Below are 7,122 nucleotides of genomic sequence, written 5' to 3' on the forward strand. Positions count from 1 at the left end.
ACAGTCTGCCTGCAGAGGCCTTGCTGAGCTGCTGTGGGCTCCACACAGTTTGAACTTCCAGTGATTTTGTTTATACTGTGATGTTAAAACCACCTATTCAGCCTCAGCAATGGCGGATGCCCCTCCCCACACCTAGTAGCTTGAGGTACCAGGTCGAGCTCAGACTGCTGTGCTGGCTGTCAGAATTTCAAGCCAGTAGATCTTAGCTTGCTGGTCTTTGTGGGGGTGGGACGCCTGGAGCCAGATCACTTGGCTCCCTGGCTTCAGCCTCCTTTCCAGCAGAGTGAACAGTTCTGTCTCACTGGTGCTCCAGGTGCCACTGGGGTATAAAAAAAAAAAAAAAAAACTGCTGGGGCTAGCTCGGTGTCTTCCCAAATGGCGACCCAATTTTGTGCTGGAAACCCAGGGTCCTGGTGTTGGCCCAGAGGGAGTCTCCTGGTCTGCGGGTTGTGAAGAGTGTGGGGAAATCACATTATCTGGGCCAAAGTGCAGGAGACAGTCCCTAATGGCTTCCCTTGGCTAGGAGAGGGAGTTCCCTGACCCCTTGCTCTTCCCAGGTAAGGTGATGCCCCATTCTACTTTGGCTCACCCTCCTTTGGCTGCACCCACTGTCCAACCAGTCCCAATGAGATGAACCAGGTACCTCAGTTGGAAATGCAGAGATCACCCACCTTCTGTATTGATCTTGCTGGGAGCTGCTCACTGGAGCTGTACTTATTCATTTGGCCATCTTGCTGGCAATCTCCGATACATTATGTTTCTAAGTGAAGTGCAATCATCCTGGATATTGTAACAGACTGAGAGCTGTATTATTGAGTCTATTTGATTCTCAAAGCATTTTGAGGCCTTTCATTAGGCAGCACCCTGCCCTCCACACAACTACTTCTTCTTAGTCTCTTTGGCTAGTTTCTTTCCTTCTCCATGATCTCTTAATGTTGGAGTTATTTAGAGCTCGATCCTTATGTCTTTTATTTTATATCTATATGATCTTACCTAGTTCTCATGGATCAAAATACCATCTATATTCAGGAACTCCTCTTTGGACTCCAAAATCATATATCCAGTTGCCTTCTTGACATTTCTACTTGGAAGTCTAATGGGCATCTCAAAATCAACACAGGCTAAAATCAGCTTCTGGTTGTTAGCCACACAAAATTTGCCTCAACCAATATCTTCTGTATCTTAGTTAATGATAAATCCAGGCTTACACTTAATCAAGTGGAAATACTCAGGAGTCCTTAATTTTTCTCTTTGTCTTTTGCCCTACAACCAGTCTATTAGGAAATTCTCTTGGTTTATATTCACATTATACCTGGAATCTGACCACTGCTCACCACTTCTGCTGTGATTATCTTGCATTATATCTTTCATCTAGATTATTAAATAATCAGCTGTCTTTCTGCTTCTATCAGTGTCCCAGAGCTTGTCTTCAGCACAATAGCCAAGTGATTTTTTTTTTTTAAATTTAAGCAAGGGGAAAGGACCAAAACTCAATAGAGAAATGAGAAACATACATGAAGAGAAAATTCACCCTAAAAGAAATAAAAATGACCTTAAAACATAGGAAAAATGTTTAAATTCATTCAAACTAGAGGTATGCAAATTAAAACCACTCAGATATCATTTCTCACTTGCCAGACTCCATGAAATTTAAGAATATGGCAGTGCATTCTGTTGGGAAGGCTGTGGAAAAATAGATACATTCATACATTGCTGATGGGAATGCAAAAGTTCATTAGTTGCAATATTGTTCTTAGTTGCAAAGTATCGGAAGGAACCTAAATTTCCATCCACTGGAGAGTGATTTAATAAACTGTAGCAGGTCATGCAGGGGAATATTAAATATATGTAAGAAAAGAATGAGAAAGAGCACTATGAACGAATATGGAGTGATTTCCAAGATAGACTGTCAAGTGAAAAAAGCAAAGCACAAAAGAGTATCCATAGCATGCTACCCTTCAAGTAGGAAAGTTAGGATATAGGAAAAGAAATAGTTATCTGCTAATTTGTTCAAAAGAAACACAAGAAAGATAAATAAAAAACTAGTAAGGCTGAATACCTAAATGGAAAGGAATAAAGAAGGAGATGAGATTTTGAGGATGAAGTACAGTACTATTTTTTTGATTTTATCTTTCTGTATAGCTCTGAAGCTTGGAATCATAATAATGCCTCACGTACCCTTTACAGAACCCCAAATAAATAAATGATAAAAACCAACCAAGAGGTATAAGGAACCCAAAATGGAATACAAATACTAAAAAATGAAAGTAAACATATTAATAATGAATAACAACCATATTTAAGCAAATGAGGAAGAAAATAGGTAACTGTAACTATCAGGTCTGGGCATGAAAAGGCCAACGAAGAAAACAACAGGGCTTAAGTGCTGTAATCTAGTGCTGTAATCTAGAATTTCTTGCAGGGGTATAAATTAGCACTACTGAAGCTACCTTTACATGTACGTTAGAATTGAACAACTAAGTATATATATTGTAGATAATAAGAGCCAAGTTTCTCACTGTTGGAGAAAGACATTATAAAGAAAGGAGGCAGGCTAAAATACACCCTGTAATATTGGATTGGAATAAGATGTGTCAGTATAAATTCATGTTTTTTTTTTTTATTGCATTTTAAGTTTTGGGGTACATGTGAAGAACATACAAGATTGTTGCATAGGTACACCCATGGCAGTGTGGTTTGCTGCCTTCCTTTCTCTCATCTGTATCTGTCATGGTTCTTAATATAAATGTAGACAGATAGATTAAGAAATATACATGAGACTATATCCATGGCATAGTATACTTTTATACATTTCTTAAATTTTGAAGGGCCTAGAAGCAGTGACACTTCAGAGTAATGAGCACATCTAGCACCAGATCTTTGTATCTTTTTCTTCTTTTTTTACTTTAAATTTATTTTTTATTTTTTGTGAGTACATAGGAGAGATATACATTCATGGAATGTATGAGATGTTTTAATATAGGCATGTAATCTGAAATAATCATCATGGAGAATGGAGTACCCATCCCATCAAGCATTTATTCTTTGTTTTACAAGCAATCAATTATACTCTTTTAGTTATTTTAAAATGTACAATTAAGTTATTATTGACTGTGGTCTCCCTATTGTGGTATCAAATAGTAGGTCTTATTCATTCTTTCTATTTTTATTTATTCATTAACAATCCCCACTTCCCCCTAGTTCCCGACTACCCTTCCAAGCCTCTGGTAACTATCCTTCTACTCTCTATCTCCATGAGCTCAATTGTTTTGATTTTCAGATCTCATAAATGAGAACATGCAGTGTTTGTCTTTGTGTGTCTGGCTTATTTCACTTAACATAATAACCTCCGGTTTCATTCATGTTGTTGCCAATGACAGGATATCATTCTTTTTATGTCTGAATAGTACTTCATTGTGTATATGCACCACATTTTATTTATCCATTCATATGTTGATAGACACTTAGGTTGCTTCCAAATCTTGCCTATTGTGAACGGTGCAGCAACAAACATGGAAGTTCAGATATCTCTTCAATATACTGATTTCCTGAGGAATGCTGGGAAGATGGCCGCCTAAGAACAGCTCAGGACTTCAGCTCCCAGTAAAAGTGCAGAGGGTGAGTGGATGCCGCATTTCCAGACAAATTTTTATTGCCCACAGACCAGGATACACCCAGGCAGAGGGGTCGCCAGTGCCGCAGTCTCAGCCGGTGCAGCTGTTTTGGCCCCCATGGGGCTGATTTGGCCCACGCGGCTGCTGTGACCACGCCCTGTTGCGGCGGTTCTCCGAACAAAAGCCACTGGTCTGGGAGCCCTCTTAGCTGGTGATCGGAGCCCTGAGACAGCAGAGTTGCCCATTCATCTGAAATAGTGAGCCAGGCCAGGAGATTCCTAGGCAAAAAATCCTCCAGGAACAGGCGCCGCTGTTTGAGCCGACTCAGTGAGTCGCAGCACAGGAGATCCTGGTGCCTTTTCAACAAGCGACTGGAGCACGGGGTCGTTCAACTTAAAAGAAAAGACTCTGAGTCAGGGAGCCAGGTGATCAGGCTCAGTTGGTCCCACCCCCCCACCCCAAACAACAACAAAAACAAAAACGGTAATTGGAAACCCTCTGGATTGAGCCCTTCAAACCAAGAACAACTGAACCCGGGACGGTCCAGCTCGGTGGGGGAGGGGCTTCCGCCATTACTGAGACTCTCCACCACCAAGGAGGCAGGCCACCATCACCGAGGCAACCCACCATTGCTGAGGCAACCTGCCACAACAGAGAGAGTCCGCCATAACAGAGGCGGGGTCACCGTTGCCGAGACAGTTCTAACTACGCCCATATAAACAGGACTGCAGGGAAGAGCACAGGGCAGCTGGGCAGAGCCCACAGCAGCTCAGCAAAGCCTCTGCGGGCAGGCAGTGGCTAGGCGTGCTGCTAGCTGGGTGGGGCAGACCTGAAAGAAAAATCAAAAAAGGCAGTAGTGCAATGGAAACTCATAAAGCTCCAACTCCCCGGGACAGAGCACCTGGGAACAAAAAGTGCTTTATGAGTTCAGCTGCAGCAGACCTAAACGTACCTGCCCAGCAGCTCTGAACGAACAATGGAGCTCACAACTCAGGACTTAGGCCCCAATAAAAGATAGACTGTCTCCTCAAGTAGCTCCCTGACCCCTATAGATCCAAAGACTCACCTCATAAAGGAGAGAACGAACTGACAGTAGGCGAGCATCCTTCTGGGACAAAGATAGCAGAAGAGGAAACTGGTAGCAATCCTTACTGTTCTGCAGCTGCTGCAGGTGATCCCCAGGCAAGCAGGGCCCGGAGAGGACCTCAGCAGTCCTACAGCAGAGGGGCCAGACTGTTAGAAGGAAGCTTAAAAAAAAAAAAAAAAAAAAAAGTAACTCCAGCATCCATGAACTAGAAGCTCACTCAGAGACCCAATCTGAAAGACAGTAACTACAAAGACAACAGGTGGATAAAGCCACAAAAATGGGAAGAAACCAGCGCAAAAAGGATGAAAACTCCCGAAACCAGAACACCTCTCCTCCTAAAAGGGATCACAGCTCCTCACCAGCAAGGGAACCAGACCGGATGGAGAAGGAGGGTGATGAAATGATAGAATCAGACTTCAGAAGGTGGGTAGTAAGAAACTACAGTGAGCTAAAAGAACATGTTCTAACCCAACACAAAGAAACTAGGAATCTTGAAAAAAGATTGGACGAAATGCTAACGAGAATGGATAGCATAGAGAGGAATATAAGTGAATTGATGGAGGTGAAAAACACAACACGAGAACTTCGTGAAGCATGCACAAGCTTCAACAGCCGAATTGACCAAGCAGAAGAAAGGATATCAGAGGTCGAAGATCAACTCAATGAAATAAAAAGAGAAGGCAAGAACAGAGAAAAAAGCGCAAAAAGGAATGAACAAAATCTTCAAGAAATGTGGGACTATGTGAAAAGACCTAATCTACGTCTGATAGGTGTACCTGAATGTGATGAAGAGAATGAATCCAAGCTGGAAAAAACTCTTCAGGATATTATCCAGGAAAACTTCCCCAGCCTAGCAAGGCAGACCAATATTCAAATACAGGAAATACAGAGAACACCACAAAGATATTCCTCAAGAAGAGCAACCCCAAGGCACATAATCGTCAGATTCACCAGGATTGAAATGAAAGAGAAAATGCTAAGGGCAACCAGAGAGAAAGGTCGGGTTACCCACAAAGGGAAGCCCATTAGACTCACAGCAGATCTCTCAGCAGAAACCCTACAAGCCAGAAGAGATTGGGGGCCAATATTCAACATCCTTAAAGAAAAGAACTTTCAACCCAGAATCTCCTATCCAGCCAAACTAAGCTTCATAAGTGAAGGAAAAATAAAATCCTTTGTGAACAAGCAAGCACTCAGAGATTTCATCACCACCAAACCTGCTCTACAAGAACTCCTGAAAGAGGCTCTACACATATAAAGGAACAACCAGTACCAGCCACTCCAAAAACACACCAAATGGTAAAAAAGCATCAACACAATCAAGAATCTGCATCAACTAACCAACAAAACAGCCAGGTAGCGTCAAAATGACAGTATCAAATTCACACATAACAATACTATCCCTAAATGTCAATGGACTAAATGCCCCAATCAAAAGACACAGACTGGCAAATTGGATAAAAAGCCAAAACCCATCAGTGTGCTGTATCCAGGAAACCCATCTTACATGCAAGGATACACAAAGGCTCAAAATAAAGGGATGGAGGAAGATCTACCAAGCAAATGGAGAGCAAAAAAAAGCAGGAGTTGCAATTCTCATCTCTGATAAAATAGACTTTAAGGCAACAAAGATCAAAAGAGACAAAGAAGGACATTACATAATGGTAAAAGGATCACTGCAACAAGAAGAGCTAACGATCCTAAATATATACGCACCTAATACAGGAGCACCCAGATACATAAGGCAAGTTCTTAATGACTTACAAAGAGACTTAGACTCCCACACAATAATAGTGGGAGACTTTAACACCCCATTGTCAATATTAGACAGATCAACCAGACAGAAAATCAACAAGGATATCAAGGACCTGAACTCAGACCTGGAACAAGCAAACCTAATAGACATCTACAGAACTCTCCACCCCAAATCCACAGAATATACATTCTTCTCGGCACCACATCACACCTACTCTAAAATTGACCACATAATTGGCAATAAATCACTCCTCAGCAAATGCAAAAGAACAGAAATCATAACAAACAGTCTCTCAGATCACAGTGCAATCAAGTTAGAGCTCAGAATGCAGAAACTAACTCAGAACCGCACAGCTTCATGGAAACTGAACAACTTGCTCTTGAATGTTGACTGGATAAACAATGAAATGAAGGCAGAAATAAAGATGTTCTTTGAAATCAATGAGAACGAAGACACAACATACCAGAATCTCTGGGACACATTGAAAGCAGTCTCTAGAGGAAAATATATAGCAATGAATGCCCACATGAGAAGAAAGGAGAGATCTAAAATTGACACCCTATCATCAAAATTGAAAGAGCTAGAGGAGCAAGATCAAAAAAACTCAAAACCTAGCAGAAGACAGGAAATAACTAAAATCAGAGCAGAACTGAAGGAAATAGAGA

The sequence above is a fragment of the Saimiri boliviensis genome, chromosome 11 (genome assembly GCF_048565385.1).
Source record: "Saimiri boliviensis isolate mSaiBol1 chromosome 11, mSaiBol1.pri, whole genome shotgun sequence".
NCBI lineage: Eukaryota > Metazoa > Chordata > Mammalia > Primates > Cebidae > Saimiri > Saimiri boliviensis.